The sequence below is a fragment of the Etheostoma spectabile genome, chromosome 6 (genome assembly GCF_008692095.1).
Source record: "Etheostoma spectabile isolate EspeVRDwgs_2016 chromosome 6, UIUC_Espe_1.0, whole genome shotgun sequence".
In the NCBI taxonomy this organism is placed as follows: Eukaryota; Metazoa; Chordata; class Actinopteri; order Perciformes; family Percidae; genus Etheostoma; species Etheostoma spectabile.
Genome location: NC_045738.1, coordinates 12,201,087 through 12,226,123, shown reverse-complemented (window position 1 = coordinate 12,226,123; position 25,037 = coordinate 12,201,087). Strand labels below are relative to the sequence as shown.

At 41.6% G+C, this 25,037-nt stretch overlaps 1 protein-coding gene across 2 annotated transcripts in view; it reads right to left on the bottom strand.

The window, feature by feature from the left end:
* Positions 1-24,733, bottom strand: part of grik5 (glutamate receptor, ionotropic, kainate 5) — a 77,599-nt gene extending 52,866 nt beyond the window's left edge. Inside the window, exons 1-3 of one of the 2 annotated variants that reach the window (XM_032518611.1) lie at positions 24,355-24,733; positions 23,924-24,068; positions 18,876-20,887 (exon numbers count right to left, since the gene is read on the bottom strand). The gene's annotated coding sequence lies outside the window, so the exon portion shown is untranslated. The remainder of the gene's footprint in view (positions 1-18,875; positions 20,888-23,923; positions 24,069-24,354) is intronic. The other variant, XM_032518610.1, reaches the window with a different exon arrangement.
* Between the last annotated feature and the right edge of the window lie 304 nt (positions 24,734-25,037).

The window sequence follows — 25,037 nt, the reverse complement described above, 5'->3', positions numbered from 1 at the left end:
CAGAGGCAGGAGCAAGCAGCAAAGTGTCTGCACTGTAAGAAGCAGGAAGCAAAGCAAGTAGCAACCTCCACAGCAGAGTGCAATAGCTTGGTAAACCTACTTCAATTTAAATCTTAATATTCCCTTAATGGAACAATCATTTTAAAAATCATCACCAATAAACCCACTAGATAAAGTGCAATTATGTATTGAGACTGACTTACTGTATACTCACTTTGGATTTGTAAGTAGGAGTTCAATAAGGAGGCAAAGTCCTAATGTGGTATTTATATCTGTTTGACAAGCTTCTGTAAATCAATGCAATGTCGTATTGAGGGTTTCTTTCATCTGTCTTTCTGAAAAATGAAAACATGCTCATTAATTGTTTGTTTCATACATTCATTTTCATTTTGCCTTTTTAATGCCTGGATCCTCTGTGGTGCCATTGTTACAGCTATGTCTCAACAAATCCATTAGCTCGCCACTCCATCAGGCTGGTAACCTTTAAAGGAATAGTTTGATGTTTTAGGAAACAACTTGTCATTTATACATTTTAGTTTGTGTATGGGCACAAAGTACACAAACAAGACACAATGTCTTAATTACTAGGCCTTAAAGGTGCTGGTAGTCATAATGTTGAACTTTAAACAGAGCCTGGCTAGCCGTTAGCTCCAGCTTCCAGTCTTTATGCTAAGGCTAACCACAGGCCATATGTGGCAAACAGAAGTTTATGTTACACGTTTTGTTGAGCAAGATAATCTTCACAAATGAACACGTAAATGCGTAAATGCAATTGGCAGAAGTAAAAAGCCAACTTTAGGCTTTATCGAAACACATCACAGTTGCATGACTTTAACCTCACCGCAACTCAGCTTTTATTTTGTTATTTGATTTTGAGCACCTGTTCTACAAAAGCCTTTCTTCTTAGCATGACTTTAGCATTTGGACTATTTATGGTACAAGAGGACCGTCGTGTGCTGCATTATCTCTGTTGACTTCTTCAGTGACCGTATGCAAGATAGTATGGCAGCTCATTTGAATCTTCACTTGATAATGAGCCTAATGAACACAACAGAGGGCAAACGTGGCAACACACTGTTATACACACACATATACGCTCTGTTGTCAAACACGCCGTGAATCACATGTGCACATACACACACCCAGGTGGTCCCACGTCCTTATTGTGTCTCATGCCACCTTACCTATTAGAAAACCAATCATGTTCTGCACCTGGGCCTATCAACTGTACAGCTGGAGCATCGCTAGAAATCTGACTGGTTTTCCTGCAATCTGCTTATTTCTTGTCCTACAAATGTTCCATTTGTCATAAAAGGAAAATCATAAATACAGCTGAAAAGCCTGAGCAGCATTTGGTAGATTGTTTATATATTGGAATAAAGGGTTTGTGTCAGGCAGGTGTGTGTGTGTGTGTGTGTGTGTGTGTGTGTGTGTGTGTGTGTGTGTGTGTGTGTGTGTGTGTGTGTGTGTGTGTGTGTGTGTGTGTGTGTGTGTAAAAGAAAGAGAGAATGTAATAGAGGAGTAATGAACAGTGCAGAGAAAGAGCAGACAGTTTATGTGCTTTCAGAGAAAAATACTGTTCCCCAACCTCTGTAAACTTATAAATGGTAGCAAAGCAGTTGGTCAACAAAGGTCAAAGTGGTCAACACCCTCTCTGTGTTGTCACAATTTGTTATATGAGAGGTAGGAGAGTTGACTGATTCAAACATTATGGCAAATACAGGGGTCAACACAATAACATGAACTGCATAGTATTATACAACTATTGGGCCTACAACATAACAGCTTCACAAAGGTAACTATTGCATTATAAAGAAGCCAAGAAAAGATGGAAAAGATCTCCAAAAAACATCAAATGACAGAATAGACATTTGTATAATATGTCCGAAAAAAAAGGTTAGATTTTATTTCCATCATTTACACATCAAAATAACAGAAAACCAAAAAATGGCTTCTGCAAAAGTTTGGGCACCCATCAGAGTTTATAGCATGCATCGCCCCCTTTGGAAAGCTGCAACCTTACAGTGTCATGGATTGTTCTCAATCATTGTCTGGAAAGACCAGGTGATGTCAGTCTTAAGGTTTTAAATGCCCAGACTCATCTGACCTTGCCCCAACAATCAGTACCATGGGTTCTTCTAAGCAGTTGTCTAGAAAACTGAAACTGAAAATAGTTGACGCTCACAAAGCAGGAGAAGGCTAAAAGATGATAGCAAAGCGTTTTCAGATGCCAATATCCTCCGTTTGGAATGTAATTAAGAAATGGCAGTCATCAGGAACAGTGGAAGTTAAAGCAAAATCTGGAAGACCAAGAAAAATATCAGACAGAACAACTCGTAGCATTGTGAGAAAAGCAAGTCAAAACCCACGTTTGACTGTACGATCCATCCAGAAAAACCTGGCAGACACTGGAGTTGTGGTACACCATTCAACTATAAAGAAATAGTCTTCTACGTCCTCACCACAAAAATCAGCATTTGAAGTTTGCAAATGAACATATAGACAAGCCCGATGCATTGTGGGAACAAGTTCTGTGGACCGATGAGGTTAAAATAGAACTTTTTGGCCAGAATGAGCAAAGGTACGTTTGGAGAAGAAGGGGCACAGAATTTAATGAAAAGAACCTCTTTCCAACTGTTAAACATGGAGGGGGAGGGGGGGGAATCAATTGGGGGTTGTATTGCAGCCAGTGACACAGGGAACATTTCACGAGTAGAAGGGAAAAATGTATTCAATAAAATTTCAGCAAATTTTGGAGACAAACTTAATGCCATCTGTGAAAAAGCTGAAGTTAAAGAGAGGATGGCTTCTACAGAAGGATAATGATCCTAAACGCACCTCAAAATCCACAAAGAATTACATCAAAAGGCGTAAACTGAAGGTTTTTGCCATGGCCTTCACAATCTCCTGACCTCAACATAATTGTAAATCTATGGATAGACCTTAAAAGAGCAGTGCGTGACAGACAGCCCAGAAATCTCAAAGAACTTGAAGACTCTAGGGATGAAAGAATGGGCAAAGACACCTCAAACAAGAATTGAAAGACTGGCTGGCTACAAGAAGCGTTTCCAAGCTGTGATACTTGCCACGGTATTAACTCTGCAGGGTGCCTAAACTTTTGCAGACACCGTTTTTTTTTGTTCTGTTTTTTTGAAAGTGGAAATGATGGAAATAAAATCGAACTTTTTGTGACATATTATACGAATGTCTAATCTGTCATTTGATGCCTTTTGGAGATTTTTCCATCTTTTCTTGGCTTTTTTATGCACATTAATAATTAAACTTTTGAGCCCCACTGTAGCTGTGGCTTAGTCTGATCAAAGTTAATGAAAGTAGAGTCTGACACGTGCTAAAATGGATACTCAAAGAATGCTAAACCTATGTTTATGTAACAATATGGCCTTTGCCCTGGTGCCATCCTCAAGCCTCACTCTTCCCCCACTATTATGTTGTCTGGTTCATAATAAGAGTTTACAACCTCACAGAAGTCAGTACTAGTAGGGCTCTCTTTTTTTTTTATTTCAAATTTACACACACGCACATACAAACCACCCAGTGCGTGTGCCATCATAACCACTTTCACACCACAGACGTACAGAGAGAGGGAAGAGAAGCAGAGAGAAACAGTGGCAGAGTGATTAGCTTGACATCACATAAACTTATGGTGCTATGGAAGAAGGAGCGGGCAAGTATAAGAGAAAAATGAAGAACAGGTGAGGGACAGGGAATGACACAAACATAATAAGACAAGCATATAAATGAGAAGAAAAAAACGAGATGGGTAGTCGGAGATGGGGTATGGAGACATGGTGAAGGCCCACAGTGAAAATCAACACTATTTCATTTTCATTTGAAAGAGAGAGGCAAAAGAGAGAGAAGAATTCCTTAATGGTTGAGGAAAAAAAGAGCGATAGATAGAACATGCCTGGAGGATATCACTATATTTATACTCTACTATGCCATTATTTATTTATTTCTCTCCCTCTCTCCCCTGCTCCCTTTGACAGGCCTGATTTTTAATAATATGCATATCTTTGTTCTTCTTGATTAAGGGATAGAGATTGGGAGGACAGTGCCACAGGGGCCAGTGAAGACCACACTCCTGTTGGATGGAGAACAAATCCCCTTCTTTTCCTTCCTTCCAACAATCCATCCTTTTCCCCACTCCTTCACAACATACCCACAACCTTCCCCCCACCCTGCTTATTTTCATCCTATCATCAGATTTCCCTCTTGCTTTTCTAAATCTTGACTTCTCTCCCCTGTCTCATCCTGGGCAGCTTCCTCCTTTTGCCCCTCCCTAACTCCCTCTCTTCCTCGTTCTCCCGTCTACACACCCCTCATCTTCAACCACTCTACTCACTATCATTGACATAGGGCCTCTATTCCACAACTCTGTGTATTCATTTTATGGGAACACCTCAAAACCTGAAATTGATTCATCCGTATTGGAGTTGGTTAATTAACAACAGTAACAAATATTAACAATATTAATAAGCATTTTTTCAGGTTAATCAAAATATGTACGTTCAAAATTACGTATTAAACAAATTCATGCCCAGCAATTGAAATCCAGCAATGGTCCACAGAGGACCATTTATCTTCCAGTCTCTATTAAGTAATTATAATCTATTACATGTCAGAGTCATTCAGGAACTACTCATAAATGATTTGTTAATCATCAGGTGGTTCCATGGTAAATACTCATTTTTGTGTACCATATTGTAAAGTGTTATGGATCATTTCATATGCCTACATCTTTAACAAAGAAAAAAAAAGAAGCTTTTTGTGCACTTGATCACTTTGCAATATTAGTTGTCACTCACTGTAAAAGAGCTGGATAAAAGATTTTTCCCTACTCCACCTCCCTTCTCCTCTCCTCCTTCTCCTCTACTCCTCCGGCTCATCCTGTTGGTAACAACCCAATCCTCCAGCCTCCCTGGAAAAATAACATGACAGCCGTCAGCACCTCTGTGCAGCGTGGCCTTTGCGCTCGGAGTCTATAAGGATGCGTTGAGGCCTGTGTATCTGCGAAGATGTGTCACTGCACATGTGGTTCAGTCAAGTGTGCAGGAGTTGTAAGCTACAGTACATGAGAGTTGTGTATTTTGAGTTGCTTTTTGGCTGATTTGACTTTTAACTAAACCACTTCAATTTGCCAGCTACAGTCACCAGTTACTTTCCAAAATAAAACTTTAATTTAAAACATATAATCACAATGTTAAATTATTGTATAAAGGGAAAGGGAAAATTTGGATAATGACTACTTTTAACAGATTATTTTTATTTCAATAGTATTGGCTTTGGTTGGTTGGAACTTACAGTCAGTGGTTTTATTAGTGACCATTTCTTGTTTAGAAAATGGTTCCAATAAACCACTGTTCACTAGTTTGTGGACCACTCAGACTAATTGAAACACTTTGCTGCTGAATTTTTTAAAGGTAATATTTGTTTTGCTGCAAAATCAAAAATCTGATTCACCAACATAGCATTGGGGAAGAGGCAGTAATGTCAGGGATGGATATCTTGGGAGATCAAACTATCTGAATGGCTAGATATCACCAAAAGCAAGTGAAAATGCATCACCACAGCAACCAAACCCAGACAGGACGCTGCCTGATACCGGCTTTTATTTTGTTGGTCCAATAAAGCTTGAACGTTGCACCGTTGTCTGCAATCAACTGTAACTAAATATGTGGGAGCGTCTGTGTGTATGTGTATCAATGTAATTGTCTTTTATGAATAAGTAGACTTGTGTGTCTACAAAATGTATGGCTCTCTGCCATTTCACATTTAACGCATCACTCCAACTATTGTTGCAAATTTCTTACTATCATGATGATCTCTCACTATCACTCCTTTCTTTTTACCATTTTGTGCTATCTGTCTCACAGTGACGCATTTTTCTTTTCCCCCCCTTAAGCCTGTAATGCACACGTGCGCGCGCACACACACACACACACACAAACACACACACACACACACACACACACACACACACACACACACACAGAGCGAGACACAGACATACACACATTGCAGATGTGCTGACACAAGGATATTCTTCCTTCCGCATGAGCCTTCTCCACTAAGCTTCTGGTGAGGACAGAGCATCTACACACCGTAACAGAAACTAAACAAACGCATGTGCACAGAAACAGATAAACACATACACAGTAACGCATGTGTTTTTTTTTCCATCATCTTTCACCTTTGCTGGAAACCTCTGTTTTCCCCCACAACACTTGGTAATAGTCATCTTTCCCTCCCTTGTTCCCTCCTGGAACAAAGGTGAAGGGCACAGAAAAGAGCAGATGAGGGAGGGAAAGAGAGGTAGACTATAATGGTGATGTTTTTCAATTGGGTTGATTTATGGTTGGCTGTTACCGTTATTTTACCATTTACTCCAGCGTGCTGGAGGAACCAGGCTGGACAGCTCAAGCCGGAGGGGGGACAGTGAGCAGAAGAGGGAAAAGGCCAACACCAGAGCCACAGGAAACATACAGTATAGGACGGACACAATGAAGAAGAATGCAGCCAGGCTTTTAGGATAAAGACAACCAGGGTGAAAAAAGATAGGAGAGAATGAAGGAATAAAAATGAGTGAGTGTGAGAAAGATAAAGAGAGGCAGAGGGGGCTTAATGAATGTAAAGGCAATAACAATGAGGTGAGGTAAATTGTCCATTAACTCAAGAGTTTCTCATGCGTGTGTGTTGCCTCACCATAACATTCCAATTTAGCAGGTTACACTCGGATGCTTCCTGGCCAGAAACATGCAAAGCATCTTTAGGATACCGAGTTAAACCAAAGTGAGACAAAAGAGAGTGATTGAGGTTGAGAGTATGATAGAGGAGAGAAAGGAAAAGGTAGAGAGTAAGACAAAGAGAGCAAGATGGACAAAATGTAGTGGTGAAGGAGAGATAAGGGGAGAAGATAAAGAGGAGAGGAAATTCTGAAAGTTGAGAAAGAGAGCAATAGGGGAAGAATGGAAAATTCAGCTGGAGAGGAGGAAAGTCACAGGGGGAGGGAGATACTATTAGTTCTTCAGATATAGAGGGAGATAGCCACTGCAGAGGGACAGGATCGAGATTTCAATACAGAGGCGAAAGAAACAGAGAGCACCGCATTATCACACAGCAAGAAACACAATTATTACTTTCGACAGCCCCTGAGAGACTTGAACAAAAAAACAAAGAGCGAGCCTAGGCAGCCGTGATGCTCAACAAATGACAACAATTTGGTGGCAGAAAGGGGCAAACTGGGTGGGAGGTTAATCTGTTTTAATTGGTCTGTGCAATCACAGTGTGCGACGAGGAATATAATGACGGGAGGGACAAAGTGCCTTCTTACTCTCCTAACTGGCTAAATTGAGTCTGTCACATCAATGTCACTAAAGTGATTCAACAATGATTATCAAATGTCACATGTCAATTCATTTTTAATGAGTTGAACAAGTGTGCAGCAAAGGATAAGATGAGACCTCATGGTACAGAATATTTGCAGACCGCAGCGTAGTGATGTCAGGAATTTGGCAGCGTTTCTAAACCGCAAACCAAACATAAGAGGACACCTGTCATTAGCACTTACAATGAGTGAATTTGGGGTCTAAGTAGCTTGTAGTGATGTGCCAGGAGTAGCCACACACACTCCTTTCCTCACAGTTGTATTTGGCTGCTGTGGCTTGAGCAGTTTTGACAGATGTCAAGTTGAAATGTTGAAACACGTTGAGAAATTATTAACAGTTCAAAGGCCTCTCCATTCATCAAATTAGCTGTGAAGATTTGTGTTATGTACTGTATTATTTGTGTTTATGAATGCATGTGTCTGGGCCCATGGGTGTGTGTGTGTGTGTGTGTGTGTGTGTGTGTGTGTGTGTGTGTGTGTGTGTGTGTGTGTGTGTGTGTGTGTGTGTGTGTGTGTGTGTGTGTGTGTGTATGTGTGTGTGTCTGCATGCGGGTGGTATATCTGTGTACATGTTTGGATATTGCCAATGTGTGTAGGAAAGGAAGACAGACAGACAAACACAGCATAAAAAGGATTAGCTTACTATTATAGAGGAGCTGTCAGATGTCTATAACACCAAAACACATTTACCCTCCCGTCTCCCTTTAACCGATGTTGCTTAATCTCCACCCAGATCCGCCTCAGAAAGACTAAAGGGCTATTACTGATTCTTCTAATGCTTTCAGATGAATCCTATGCTCTGACATGTATTCAGTTAGCAAGAAAAAAACTTAAAGTGCACACCCTATAACACTGAAGGAAAGGCAGTGGAAACTGTGTGATGTGGGGGAGGGTCGGTTATGCAGAGGGTTATTCATAACAAGCAGCCTGCCATACTGGAGGCTACCAAACTCCAGCGAGTGTATTAGATGTTCACCAGGCAGGGTATATAATCACACCAAGGCTGCACGGGGCTGCATGGGCTCATAAGGTGCTGCTTCATACTGTGTTCTCAGCCATGAGGGAGCACTGGGTTAATATTCCAAGTGCCTACAGATGAGTTATGATTTGGAGTGGAAATGCGGGAAGAGTTATGTAATTTGCGTTATCATTATCAGCAATAATAGACATTATCATCAGTTTGACTCCAGCAATCCCTTCAAAATGGCATTATAGTGAAACTCTAAAGATTATTGTTTTCTTAATAAATGTAGTGACACAATAGTATCATTAAATAATTGAAAACATAATTGCTAGTTTATACTGAAATACTGAGCAATGAATAGATAATAGAGTAGATGATCTTACGTCTACACTGTGCACTTCAACTTTGTGGAATTTTCTTTTTTAATTAGTGTCTCCATTCTTTCTCATCAGTTCATGCACGATTAGACAAATACGAGGGTTAAAATGATAAATACTACCGGATGAACTTGCAGAACTTCTCAGTTCGGTAAATGATCATGGTCCCAGTTCTCTTTATCAACATGGCCTGTTGGTCTTTAATGAGCCTCACACCTTCAGCTTTGCTTTGCTTGAAAGCAAACATTGCTCATGTTTATTCATTATATGCCAATATGCCACTTCAAAAGATTGTCCGGTTGGCACTTTCAAGAGAGTTGCTCTCTTCCTCTCGCTCTTCCTCTCGCTCTCCCTCTCTCTCTTCCTGAGTTACAGTAGTTCTCCTTTGGCCCAGCCAGCTGCACATGTCTCCCTGCCAGGACCTGAGCTTTATTTACCGTAAAGCTTTCACACAGATAAACACAGCTACTCAGCAGCTGCCGTGCACGCACACAAGCACACTTTCAGATTTTGGTTTATGATCAGAGCAAAACAAAACATGGCTGTTCTGGGCTCGCTTGTTTGTTTGATTCCTGTCTTCCTTTTCAATTGTTCTTGCGCAACACACCTTCCTCCTTTTTATTCTTCTTTTGATTGCTTCTTCCCATCTTCAATCTTCTGTTCCCGTGAGAAAGCAGTGGCCTGAGCTGGAAAAGGTGGTCGGAGAAGAAAGTGGAGGATAGGAAGAGAGTTAGTCCGCCCCTTCCTCTCTGAGCCCCCCCTCCGACGGCTAATCGATGTGTTTGGATTTCCCCGTGTGGCCCAGGCCCAGGCCCCTTGAACGGTGAGATCTTTGGAGGAAGGTGAACAGATCTTTCACCTTCCTCCATGAGGGCACAGAGAAAAACAGCTGTCCTAAGCCTGGCAGATTAGCTAGCCACTGGAGGACTTTACACCTTTCTGCTGAGCTATCGCTTCCTATTTCCTCTCGCCCACACCTCCTCCTTGCTGCCTCCAACATCCCCTCACTAGAGAAGAAGGATTCGGTTGTACACACATTCTTTATCAGCATATTTCTGAATCTGGCTTTTCTCTTAAAATGGAATATTGAACGACAGTGTTTTAATATCAAAGCCTTAGTGGGAGAGTTAATCAGATTGCTGTTGTAATAGCTTGGTCTCCCGTGAAAAGAGGCCTATGTTTTTTATCTGCTTCACAGTAACACTGAGTGTGATGGATACATGGCGGCAGCAAGGAGGATGAGCCACAGGTAAGCATTTAGGTGACACACACACACACACACACAATGGTACATTGATCTCTGCAGCAGCATGGCTCAACAGGCCTGATTGCCAAATGAAAACAAAGGGTGCATGTACAGTGCTGACACACACCATCAGTCACAGATAGCCTGCGGTCACAATGATTACCTGCTATATGTAAATCCACTGAGCAATAAGCCAGGTTATCTCCTTATGAGACGTCGTTGTTATTATCGTGGACAGAATATCACCGGAAAAAGCCACCGGCCAACTGCTCACTACTGATTATTTCCCTTTGAGACTAGATGGAAAAATTGGAAAATGGTGTTATCTGGGGCTGAGGTTACACAAATCTTCAAGCAGTGCAAATGATAGCTGTGCAAATTGTCAGAGTGGTCAAAGGTCTGACATTGTCAGGTAAACACTGGGAAAACATAACTACTAATTAGATACCTGGGGTGTACTTTCACCAGGATACAATAAGATTACAAGCCTCAATATCTTATTTTCTCATGTATTATGCTAATTATTCCTAGTTGTACTGTTAAATCTGCTGTATGTAATGTGAAAAGAGTTGTTTGAAGTTCTGACACAGAGAATAATTACATGACTCTGCAAGTCCCCTCAACCCGAGAGAGCGTTTTAGCATCTTTGTTGTCATTGTTTTGGCTTTACTCTTTTAGTTCCTTCTCACTGCTCTCATCAGCGTTATTTCCAACTGCAGCACACAGCTGTTTTCAGGAAAAAGACATTAAAACCCTACTGTACGCTACCTGCCTAGTACCAAACGACACCGAGATGAAGATAGCAACAAGTTGGTGGACATAGTGGAACATTAGAAATTGGTGTAGAGCAAAAACAGAGCTGAATGAAAAGTGCCAATAGGACTTTCATTCATCAGGTGGCCAGATGATTTAAACAACGGCCCAATGGCCAGAACTGGCTTGCAAAAGGCTCAACTTATGCCCATTGGATGACTTTTCAGAGTTTGAACATTTTAGAGAAGTCATTAATTCAAATTTTTTGATGAAATTAACTGCTATTCCTAATAACGATAGCAGGCCATATGCTAAATACTGGCTATTATAGATCCCACACGCTTATATAAAGAGAACCAGCAGGAGCCACCGGTGAAAAATAAAGAGAAAAGTGGACACAGAGTGTCAGATTTTCCAACAAAGATGGACCAAACAATATGTTGTGTCCCACGTTATCCTACTGACTTTTTACTTTCTACTACTGATCTGCAACAGCAGTGCAGAGGAAGACTTCAGGTGTTGCCAATTCAGGTGTGAATCAGCTGATTATTTAACTTTCAGATCAAAGACATGAGCAGGCTGAAATCCTCTGTGTTTTGCAATGTGATAATATGCCATACAACTGTGACAACGGCAGAATGCACAGATAAAGGCCCTCCCCATAGGGTTTCATCGTGTATGGAATTCATAATTCACTTATCTTGACACAGACGGAAATGACACCCACGCAATATTTATATTGCACATACAGTACAAGCATGGTATGCATAAACATGGAATATGCATGCACACCATGGTTACATCAGACAATACGCTTAGGCTCACACATGCAAAAGGCAATTTTCTCCATAATCTTCTTGTGTAAAAAAGCAGTTAATCATGTACATACAGCATTTTGTTTTCATTACATTTCTGGGTTAGGTGAAAGTAAAAAAAATTGCTGCAGCACACACAGAAAAGCACAAGAAAACTTACTCGAGCTCTACACTGATTCCTGAGCAAGTAAATAAATCAGGACGACTCGAAATAACCACTGGTCAAACAACTCTGTGGATTATATCAAGTACCACTGAAGCAGAGATAAAAAAAATGTTTTTCATTTTAAATAAGCCTCTTGGATGATGTGCTGCTATTGTTTAGCAGCAGGCAGAAATGTATCGCCCTCAGGAAGGTGTCAAACCGTTTAAAGACTTACTTTGCTGTAGCAAAGCATTTTTACTTTATGTCACGCACACCTCCATTTGAGCTTAATTACAGTCAACACTTCCTTCCTTGGGTGTCCGAATTCACATTAGACACACGCTACCATTTTACATGTGGGTTCATCTGAAAGTAATAATCCAAAAAAACAATGACTCAGATAACATTGTACTATTTCGTGATATTTCTGTATATGTGGTTGCAGTAGGGGGCAGTGGTTAGGGGTTGTCATCGCATTAAAGTTTTGACTCAGTGAAAAAAAAAAATCCTGCCATATTTTCCAAATCCACCACACGATAGTGGAAATCCAAAGCCCATAAAATCACAAATGAGTTAATTAATCACAACTGTGGTATTGTTTTTAATTCAGTTATAATGAGCTCATTTCATTGAGTCAATTAAATATTCAGCAGTTTAAAATCAGGCAGTAGCCCATAATCAACTGCGCATCAACATTTGGACCGAGGCAGCTGAGCTGGAACTGACTTGCATGTTAATACTTCTGATTGGTGGAGCTGATTACAGGCTCTTTACTCACAATCCCAAAACACCAGTGTAGTGGAGACAATGAGACACCAGCCAAAACATTGAGATGGTGATGCAATTTGGCATGGAAGAAACACAAAGCACCGTCGGCCCAAACATCAGGTCTTTGGCAGCTAAATTATTTTTAATTATTGATTTAATTATGAAGCACAATCTTGATTTGACTTGACTTGGCTGGACCAAGATAAGTGCAGCAGTTCTTATAACTTTAGTTTCATGAGCAAAGCTAGAGTGCATAAGAAAGGAGGTGATGTTACCTTTAAGTTTAATAATTTTATCCAGTGTAATGTCTTATGAAAAAAATGTGCCTCTTTTGAATATGTTGCTCTTCAGTCGAATTCCTCATGTCGAACTGCATCCATACATGCCAGCTGAATACAGTGCAAAGTTTTTTGGTCAACCTCTACATGCCCCCACTAGCACAGATTATTGACAACAACAAAATATTTTACCATAATTATTTCAATAACACACAGATATATTTGGCCAGATGACTAGAGTCCCATACAAGCACTGAGTCTGAATTGTCTTTGGACCCAAAGAATGACTAAAAGTATGCGATAACCTCTAATCGCTAGCATTAAACAACACAAACCCAGACAGAAATCTTGGTGTATTATACCTTAAGAATATATCTATACTTATGTCTCAGCAGGATTTAAAACCACTTGTCCATCTTCAGTAGACTCAACTCCTATAATAATGTCTTTCCAGGTCTCTCTAAAAAGTCGATCAGACAGCTGCTGCTAGAGTCCTCACTAGACTAGGAGCGTAGATCATATCCCTCCAGTTTCCAGATCTTTACACTGGCATACTGTTTGTCGAATAATTGATTTTAAAATATAACTGTTGGTTTATAAAAAGCACTGAAAGGTTTAGGGCCAAAATATATTTCTGATCCGCGGCTCTGTTATGGACTGTCCAGACTTCTCAGGTGGTCTGGGACGGGTGTCCCGAGAATTAAAACTAAACATGAAGACACAGCATGTTTTATGCACAATATATTCCCATAAAACAATGTAAAACTCTCAGGTAGGTGATTTCAGCATCCAAGAATGACATTCAAGAATACATTTGTGTATAACTTACGAAGAAAATGCTGCGTCATGCTTGTAGATATTAAGTTGAGGTCATGATTTGAGATGGGAACCAGACAACCCTGGACTAGTAAGGTGAAATCTGTATTACTTATAAATAATTTATGTTATATTCTATAAAACTGATTACAGTGTAATAATCATGACGCGAGGGCATACATAGGTGGTCCTCAACTCCACTAGTATGTTAACAGAGTTTTTTGTCCAAGTACATTAAAGGAAATATGTGGAAATCCTATGTTATCCAGGTCCATAGGAGTTCTGCCAGGTCTAGCAGAGCTGAGCCTTGTCCTACGTATATTAATTATCGGCTTCAGAGAGAGGCGGAACCTATAGATATCATGATGAGTGGCATTATTGCACTGTCAAGCAAACTGCCGCTCAACAGGAGCCACAGTAAAACATTGAAATGTAAAATAGACTCACTAGACCAAGGCTGAAATTGCTGTTACCTGCATGACTTTTGAACAATTTTTCACACAAAAGAAATTATGTAGAATTGTACCAGAGTAGATGAACAGTACAAGACTGCTTGCAGAGTTCTTCAGCTCACACTGTAATAAAATATTTTGCCCTTCTACTGTAGTGACACTGTCTAAATATAGGGGTTTCAAACATCTTCATTAAAAGCCTCCCCAAACAGTTACATATAAAATTTAAAATCAATATAATTAACAACTGTTTATACTGTGTTGACTAACAATGGTGAAATATCTGTTCACAACAGTAGCTCTAATATGTCCTCATTATCATATCTCAAAATAAAATAACAGTGAAATTAAACAATTTTTTCTCATTTTGCAGCAGGACCCCCACAGGCCTCCTCAGGGGTCTGAAGACAGGTTGGATCAGTGATTGCAGCATGACATCCCTGCTGAAACTCCATTTTCCAGCTACAGGCTTGCCTGCTTAGTAACTGATAAGATTTAAAGGTGCGCTTTTTCACTCTGAAATTCATTTCTGATCTCCTGATACATGGACTGACACCATTTGACAGGTAAATATGGTTATCACCCATGAGGCTGGCAAACACTGTAGTCAAATACACCTATATTTTGAAGAAAAAAAGTACTTTGCAAAGTTGAGAAAAACAATTGTGAGTATACACAAAGTTTAGCAGCCCAACTATTGACTCTGGGCTAATTAAGAGTTTTCTATTTTGTTTTAATTACGTTATCATGTAATTTAATGTTAATTCTGCCTACTAACTAGTTTCCCCTTGTGGTGCAATGGAGGCTGCATTTCATAGAATACAAGTAAATGAGGAAAGCTGGACTGCAGCTGAAGCTTATAACATGATGAGCACAGTGACATAAGCAAACCCTCTGGTAAGAATCAAGAAATTGACATAGACTTAATAGGCAGTCATGCCACCATGAAAACAACACGCAACACTACCCAGAATGCCTTTCGCCAGCCTTGCAATATTCCTTTGGCGACACGTCCTGAAATGACCTCGAATCAAGCCCTTCAGCCTTTGCCACTTACACACCCACAGAACGCAGCGGCAATCTAGCGGTAAGACATAGTTCTGACTTTTGAGCCTTTGCCAGCCAGGTGATTAGGACATCCCGGGTCAGAACTGATCATTTGAGCCTCAGACCAAATTACAATTACACTGACAAAATACTGATCTTTCCTACTCAGTGTCACTGCCCCCTTTAGTGTTGTCATGGGTGTATCTGCTAAAGCACTAAATAACTAGAAATACACAAAGTGGTTACAGTAACAGTACACATATACAAACAATCATGCTTCCACCTGGTTCACACACATTATACACATTGCTTTTATCTTCTTGCAATCCAATCTTAATGACTCCATTAACTGAGAGGCCATTAGCGGCATTCACTTTATGGCCATCCAAACAGCCCAGCCGGGAGCACATTACGAGAAAGGGCATGTGTGTCCGTCCATTTCTTGTTCACACACACACACACACACACACACAATCATTCCCCCCAAGGCCAGCTAGCTTGAAGCAAGCAGGAGTGGACAAACGACTAACCAAACAGGGCCATTTTTTGTGCTCCATTAGGCAATGAGGAGCAAAGGTTTAATGCAGGCTGCAGTGCCTCGCGCTGGTGGTCAAGCGGCGGAGGATTGAAGGCAGAAGAAACTGAAGTGCTGCTCAGTGTTAGAAAAGATCTCATATCCCAAATTAGCCTGGCTCTCTTTGGAGCAGTGGCTGTCTGAGATACTTCAGTGGTAAACTACCGCGCAAGAGGCATCATGGGGCATGATTGGAAAAGCCAGTCACATAAAATGATGGATTCAGCATTGATGACAATTATCTATTCCCGCGACAACACAATAAAATGTTTCCTTTTTGAGAACAGTGAAGCATTCCCTGTTACATTACAGCACAGTTAAAGAAAAAGGAGTTGCTGACCATCTTGGAAAAAAGAACTATAAAATGATTGATGATGTAGACAATGTGGAAATGTGTTTGTGCATAAACAGTAAGTGGAGAATCATCAAGGAACGATACTGTCAACTGGAACCAGAGAATAAAAATCTACACCAGCGTTTAGCAAATCTAACCCTGAGGGATGATGGGATCACTGATCTGAAAGGAACTAACTAGTACAAACAGGGGCAGTGGGAAGCTCTGAAACCCAACGTGAAAGATTACTTTATGAACCGTGTGCATTTGTGCCACAATTTAGACCAAGTCAAGTGAAATGATTGGTGCATACTCCACCAAGACAGCTGCTATACTGCTGTGGTGAAAAGCACTTAAAAAAGGGGGTGACCAAATGACACAAACACATAACTGATCATTTGGCACATCATCTCCATATTGTCTTTCTGTTTCTGCATGTCTGCACTCGCTGAGCAGAGTGCATGTGATTTAACACGGATGCTTCTTGACTGGAGCTGTACTGGTTCTACCCAGTGACTCATACAGTTATTTTGTAGTTATGAGGCTCAGCTGGGGAGGGCCTGGGTTCAAAGTTCATCTGATGCCACTGAAGCAAATACACTCCATGACATGTACATGAAACCTCCACTAAATGACAAATGTGCTGCACCGGAACAGTAACTGAAATGAATGGTTGCCAACTTTCAGTAGTTTGGGGCTGTTTTAAGTTGCATCTTTGTGCTGTGCGTCATATTTCATTGATTTTGTTTGGTGCCCTCTGCTCTGGTTTGTTATTTGTTACGGTTGTATACCATCACATACTAAATGTGTCTTTTTATTTTCTGCTCCAAGCTAATCTTTAGCTTTGCAGGCAAATGGTTGCTCCTGCTGAGAGGTAAGTAGAAATACTTCATGTCTCGTAGAAGGGGGTTTGAGCCCAGCCCAACCCTGATATTAGCTCACTACTCTGGGAGCAGTGGGTTTAAGGCAGTTGTAATTTACTTCCGCTGAGCGGGACTGGACAGCGGTTTCTGCTGCCTGCTTGTTTTTCCCCCTCTCCAGAGGGGTGTGAGACCATTTATCAGCTACCACAAGAACACGTATCGATGTGCAACACAGCCTGGGAATTCAGCTTTTATTACACTTTAAACTGCAAGGTCAACTTGGCGGGAATCTGTGTCAAAGCTGTCAAGAGTGAAAACATGAAACAAATAGCCCACGCAGAGGATGCGGTGTAAAGCATCGAGATAATGGGGAAGATGTCTCACTATTAGAGCCTTACTTTATGTTTACACACATGGAATCAGGTAATATACTGAGGTTTCACTTTGTGCTTGATTTTAGTCCCATTTGGAGCTGACAGCGCAACGTTAACAACTGGAGAAAGAAAGTCCCAATTTATGCCACATGATTGAACATCCATCAAAGTGAGGAGAAAACCTGGGCTAAAATTATGTTTGCTTCTGCGTCCTTCTGTTTATGGCCATGTCATATTAAAAGTCACACCAAGTCTTTCCACTTCCACTCAGATGCAAAGCAGAGAAGCCATGTTGTGAAGCCTGGGCCCTTGTGACAGTGTAATGTCGTCAGTACTGTCATGCCTTTGATGCCATCATATGCCAATCCTCGTCTCTTCTCTGGGTTTTGTGACAGTGACAAAGAGGATCGGCAGCAGTGTGTTATCAGTGTGCAGCTGCAGTAATCGTATTATTTAGTAATCTTAATTCTTAGAGGCTGACCAACAGTGTGAACAGAGCGGGGCCTTGCTAAGCCCATCAGAGGGCTTCCATGGAGCAGAGGTCTTTTCCTGCTCTGCGGCCCCTCTAGACTCTCACACTGCCTTTTCACTCTCTTTCTCACCCTCCCCCCTCTTTGTGTCCTCCTCTCTGTTGCTTTCTGTCTCACACTTTCCTCTCTCATTCGCTTCTGCTATTGTTTTTCAATCTACAGAATGTTTTTCATTCTCTCTTGCTTTTTTCCTTCCTTTTTTCCACCCTCCCAATCTTTCTGTCTCTGTAACGCTCTGAGCTGGGAGTTTGTGTAATGGCGTTATTCACAGTTCATTGGTCTGTTTGAAGGGACTATCTTGATTGAGCGTCTCCCGGTGCAGGGCCTGGTGACTGTGGGAGTGTATAAAGATGTGGATGTGTCTACGGAGATAGATGGGCTTAGCAATATGCAGGACATTGCAGAGGCTGGGTCTCAGCATACAGTTTCATCCAAGGCAACACATAAAAAGAGAGATAAAAGGAAGTTGAAAATATATGCAGCCGGGGTGTAATGCTCAGAGCATTAGACGTGAAATGGGGGCAACAAAGAACTAGTCAGGGCATCAGAGTTATTCTCATTAGCTAGTTCACCCTCAGTTTTAGCCCCTTTCCATCTCACCCTAATGAATGCAAGTACACTGACACAGAACCAAAAAAAACTCTGACAGGCAAAATACTCAACCCTAATTAGTTCAAATTAACCTCAGGACCAATATGTAGGCATGCACACAAACACATACACATGCGCACACACACAAAAAAAAGCACCACCTTCCCCTCTTTCTGACACCACTCTGATGCTGTAAGCTTGGCTGTAAGATCAAAATCTTTTTCTTTGACACGCACGCACACTCGTGCACGCACACTCGCACGAGCGAGCGAGCGCGCGCGCGCGCACACACACACATACACACACACACACACACACACACACACACACACACACACACACACACACACACTCAAATTGCCTGGAGCAGAGGAAGCACAGGAAAGCACATCCTCGGTGAAGACACCATAAAACCAACACTGCAGAAAGACGGGCCATGTCCATGTTTCTGCATACATGAGCTGAATATACGCTAATGACATGCAGAGTACATGTGAACACATACATACACACACATAGAAAAAGAGAGAGAGTCCTACTTACAGAATTATTCAAACGGTATCAGATGCGTTGTCCCATATTATCGCTGTAGTAGTGAGTCAACACAGGCATTGAGATCTGAGACCACAGGGTTTTAGCACTTCAGCAAAAGGGCCGTGTTGGAGTCAGAGGGGTTCACACTGTGTCATTGGGGGTGAGGACATATTGGAGGAATCTGGAGGATTCCAGTGTTTATACTCAGATGAAGAAAATAATCCCTTTATAGCAAGTCACGAAAAATCAACAATTGAAGGAAGGAGAGGTTCACTTCTGTGTACAAAGAAAATAAGGGATTGATTGGGCCGTGATTTTCTTTTTTCTACCGCTTACTTTAAGAAAAAAAGTGAGAAAAAAATAACAACAGCCGATCTTGACAAATAAGAAAAGGAAGGGGTGAAAAAATTTGTCAATCAAAATGGGACTCCACCTTTCCTTTTATGCTGTCTTTTTTTTTGCTTTTCTCTGTCTGCCCACCTCTTGTTTTGCTCTGGGTTACGGAGGGCCTATGAGCAGAGGAACGCCGGCATCAGAAAACCAATCACCTTGCCAGACGATGAGAGAACATAAAGGAGTAAATGACAAGCAGATGAAGGGGAAGATTTCTGACACCTGCTCTCTCCCTCTGTTTCTCTGCCTGCCTCCCCCCTCTCTTTCTCCAACCTGTATTTCCTTTCTAGTAAAGCCCCTTCCCTTCCCAGCCTGTTTTTAGTCCATGGGCTTGTCACAGTACTGACTGAGGTGGATGTGATCCTCCAGAAGCTACAAACACAGGGATGCTCCTCTTCGTTCTTTCTGTCTCTGTTTTCTTTCCTTTTCTCTGTCTCTTCGTCACACACTGCATAGAATGACAATGAATTGCACGCTGTCTACTGTGCCGGCACTGGGTGTCTGCCTGGCTCTCTGCCTGACACTTGGAATAGGCTGTCTGACTGTCTGTCTGTCTATCTGTCGGTCTGTCTGCCTGCCTGCCTGTCTGTCTATCTTACCAGCCTCAGACCTCGTCTGTCAGTATAGCTGCCTGTTAACCGGGCCATCTTTCAGTCTGTCTTCCTGCCAAACACTAAGTGCCAGACCAGGCAGGTGCAGGGGGGGACATAACCCTCCTCTCCTGCTCAAGTGCCCCTGCTGGTGTGAATCCTGACCCCTCCCCTGCACATTGCGCTAAATAGCCTCCAGTATGACACAGGTGAAGTAGACAGATTTGATTTCGAACAATCCCAGTCAATTCTTAAATTTTCTTTTCTTGTTTCCTCTTCTTCTTTCTTTTGCTACCTATTTCCTTCTATTTCTTGCTATTTTCCCCCTTCTCTTCTCCTCAGTGCCAGTCTCCTTGGTTGTTATCTATTCTGGACAGTCTGTCCCTACTATCTCTCCGTCACCAAGGGAGAATGAGTAGAATGGTGCTGCTTCATAATGTATTTCTCCGCAATGAGTGAGAAAGATGGTGAAAAAGAAAAATGGGAAAAATGTGGGATAAAGGAAGGTTGATGTTTTTTTTTAAATAATTGTTCCTTCAAAAAAAAGCCCTCTTACCCCACAACAAATCAGAACCTCTCAAGGGGGGATTTTCAATTACTTGCTTTTGCCCACAAGCCAATCTGGAAACATGGCCCAGCTCTGAGGTGTGCAGGAAAGTGTCGTAATCTTGATAGGATATATATACAGGCGATAAATCCAGACATGTCCAAAAGCTCCATACCATTGCTCAAGCATCACTGCAACTTATTTCATTTCAGATGAAGTCAATCGTATGCCCAACAAGTTGACTGGTTTGCTGTTAGTTAACTCCTCTGAGGCTTGTCACCCCTCTGCTTTTCTCTACTTCCTGTAGACAACTTCTGGTATCTCAGTCTAGCTTGTCCGTCCTCAACTCTGCATGTAGGGTCTTTGCTGGGATGGTTCAAGCTGATGGCTGGAGATGGTGGAGGCGGTTAGGTGTGGAAAGCTAGTTGCTGGGGGGTGGATGTTGGCTTCCATGCTGCCCATTTGGAGTCGATCTCTGCAAGGCTTCAGATCTGGAAGGAGAGGAAGAAGAGAGGCAAAGTAGAGAGGAGAGAGAGTGAGAGTGCATGAAAAGGTTAGCATGGTGACATTTGTGTCACTCTGCCTTATCACGTACGTCATTCTCCTCCTCATCACACTCCACCCTGCCTGTCGTCCTGCTGTCTATTCCGTCCTTGTCACTCTTCCTCCGACTTTGCTGCTTGTTTGTTCCTTCCTCCTCTCCACTCACTCTATCATTTGATCCTTTCACTCTGTCCCAAACAAGCTTATCTTCAAACACTCTCCCACGTCACATCTCTCTTCTATTCCCTATATTCATACTTATATCTACACCTAGCCTGCTTTCTTTCAATTATTTCTCCAGTTTTTTTCCTCAATACCAAGTTAGCTGTCCAACATATTTCACAGTATCCAAGATGCATGTGATGGAGCACACTGAAGGCCAGAGCGAACCTCTGACTGGTGAATGCGCCTGAGGCAGCTGGAGGACTGCAGTCCAGGCTCAAAGCATTGGTCAGGTCAAATATTCATACTTGACGGGTGTAGACGCCCTGGTGTAAGTTGTCATTCTTATTCAAAATTCAAACTAGCATTTGTGCTTGGGTCAACATAAGATATTTGATCTGTTAGAAACTAAAACAATAACAAATAAATTCAGTAACTCATTTGGTAAAATACACAATACAGTGATCATGGTTTGAAACATTTTGTTACTGTAAAAGCAATTGGAATTGTTCGAGGTAAAACTGTGCTTTCGAGTTTTACTATTCATACTTTGTCTTTTAGGTTTTAGGGCAAATGCAAATAATACAATCTCTAAAATGAATCATCGAGCAGCACTGTTGTTTGAGAAATGTTATTTTACATATTAATAAACAGAAGAATAAAGAAGTATAGAGAATGTCCTCATAAAGAAAAGAAACAAACAAATGTCTGAACTGAACCGATTTTAGATTTAGGAGTAACACATGGACATCTCTTTTAACTGTAAGATTTTCAGACAGCATTAGAGAACTCTGACAGGTCTTATTGTTGGCATGTGATTTTGCTCTCTTGCATTTAATGTAAGCAAAGATTAGTGCCTTTTGGGAGTCTGATCAGATTTTGTTTACACTTTGATCAACTTTTCATCTCTATGATGCATAATGTCACAATTCTGTACCAGTAACTCAGGTGCCTTTGAGCAAGGTACTGAATCTTCATCTGCTCGAGGGCCATCCTGTGAGGCAGCCTTGTTACTCTGACATCTCTGCAATTAATGCATTTGTATGCAGTAGGTCATGTTTGCGTATGTGTGTATTGTGGGCCTGTTTGCGTGTAATGTGTAATAACAATTTGAAAATGAATTCCCCCTTCGCGGAAGTCTTCTTCTTCTCTTATATTGTGCAAAGACATATCCCTTCAAAATAGCAATGTCCCAAGTAGATAGACATGCAGATTACACATGGCAAAACTAATGTTGGCCTGAGCTTAGACAGACTTGGATGCCTGTTTTTTTAATTTCCTAATAAATCATATCGCCTTTACATATATATATATATATATATATATATATATATATATATATATATATATATATATTTATTTATTTATTTATTTTCATTAGTAGACCACGTTTAACAAACATGTAGATAGCACATAGCTACATATTGAACAACAATCATATTGCCTTTTGATAAATACATTGCCTATATCTGAAAATAGCAGCAAAATGTCAAATTCTAACTACCCAACAGGTAGTTTCGCCTCTGTTACTATGCAACAGTTTGCACCTGTTGAATAAACATAAGAAATTTCGAATTCTGATCAAAAAAGCTCACAGCTGCATGATGATTACCTTCCTAATTCAGAACAGCACAGAGAAAGCATGCATTCCTTTAAATGTACCCGTGGACTGGATAATATGTGACAATATTGCCTCTCTTAACAGAACAAAATGCAATCATTAAATAGGTTTAGTGACGTCTTCCTTTTTTCCAGAGTCTAGTGAGGTGATGGTCCATTTAAAATGAAAAATCAGAGGCCATTCAGTGTATCAGCTGCAATCAATAATGCTGTGTGGATAGATGTGACCCTCCTGTGACACCCATATCCTCTTATGACCATTTAGGATGAGACCGTGTGTGTGTGTGTGTGTGTGTGTGTGTGTGTGTGTGTGTGTGTGTGTGGTGTGTGTGTGTGTGTGTGTGTGTGTGTGTGTGTGTGTGCGTGCGTGTGTCTATAAAAGATGTGGGTGTGAATTAGTGTGCAGAAGGTAGATCAGCAAGGAGCAAAGACAAAGGTGGGTGTCAAACGACTGACAGCGTGTGTGTGTGTGTGTGTGTGTGGTGTGTGTGTGTGTGTGTGTGTGTGTGTGTGCAATTAAACACATTGATCTACTTCATAACGTTTTGTTCCACCAATCCCACACACAAGGCTGAACACACACCTCTGCCCTCTTTGCATTGTGTCACAGATTTACAAACATGAAACGCTATAAAAATGATTGACACAGAAAATGCAATCGTTTCAAACACACACATACAGACACACAGACACACAGACACAAACACACACACACACACACACACAACAAAAAGAACTGAACGTCTTTGTGTGTCTGAATTCAAACAGAATAGACCGAGAGAGAGATGAAAACAAGGAGGGGGGGTGACACCAAAGTGGGGAAGAGAGACAAAAAGCAAATAGGGAATAATGGAAGAGAAGCAACAAATTGAAATGAGCCCGTCAGATTTCCTGCATGTTTCCAAACTGGATTGGTTTATGTCTTTATGGGGGGGGGGGGGGGGGGGTGTTGGATAAAAAGAGGATGGAAAGAGAGATGGGGGGGAAACAGGTGGGGGAGTGGTAAGACAGTGGATTTCACAGCATGAGTGGGTGAAAGACACAAGGAAACGAAGGGAAGACCCATCATTGGTGAAAAGGCTGTGTACATAACTGCAGACTGAAGAAAAGGAAGCAGACAGAAGAATATAAGAAACCAGAAATAACAGGTGAAAGAAAATGGAAAGAGGGAAAAAGGAAGGGAGAGGAGGACGAACACTCACCCATTTCAGCAGGCTCTCCACAGGCGAGCACAATCCCCGCTCTGTGATCCCATCCTGGGGAAAGGCGCAGCGAGATCCTGGAGCTCCCTCCACTGAATACCAATGGGGCTGCTAATATCAGCTCACACACTCACACACACCAGCACTGTGGAGGAAGAGGCACAAACACACAGAGTCAAGTCTGGGGTAGTTGTTTAAAAAAAGAAGGGAAAAGGCTGTTCAGTGATGCAAACAGCACATCACAAAAAAGAGATATTGCAGCACAACTGCATTTGCATTCCTTTCTTCCTCTCTTATTTTGTCTTTCTTCATGAAAAAAGCATCAGAGGCAGTGCACAAGCCAGAGGCACCAATCCACACACACACACACGCGCACACACACACAAACACACGCTCGTACACTGATATTTGCAGTCTATACAAATACTCACTGAGCATTTATTCAATCCCAGCGAGTCCCGCGGACGACTTCATTCAGGCTCACAGCTCTACGGCTTCCAAGGGTGTTGGAGATAAATGTTGTCCGCTATTTTTCCTTTCCATACCTGTGGGTTCCTCACAGCTGTATCCGATAAAAGGATATGAAGAAAAAGAGACTTCCTCCTCCCTTATTGTGTCCTCATATGCAGTGTACATCCAGTTTTTCTGTATCCATTTGTTGATTCAGGTCCAATACGTCCGCCTGTGTGTAGACTTCACTGTGATTCAGCGACACGCGACGGCAAACTGCATTCACTTAGTCACCCTCTCCTCTGCCTCTCTCCCCCACTGTCTCTCCCCTTGCTCAATAGTATACCCGTACCTCCTTGGCTTTCTCCAATCTAATCAGCTCTCTCTCTCACTGCACCCTCCCACTCTCTCCCCTCCCTCCCTTCTCATTCCCAACACCCACTCCTTTGCTCTGTGTATCTCTCTCTCTCTCTCTCTCTCGCTCTCTCTCTCTCTCCTCCTAGGTATTTTTTTCAAAGATTAATATCATCTCAGCCCCCCCTCTTCTCTCTCAGTCAGTGACTGCGATAAGCATTTGGAATAAGGGAAAAGGCAAACTGGACATGAAGAAAACACACAATATCTGAAACACACACAAGCCAACAGAGAGAGTAATCATAGGGAT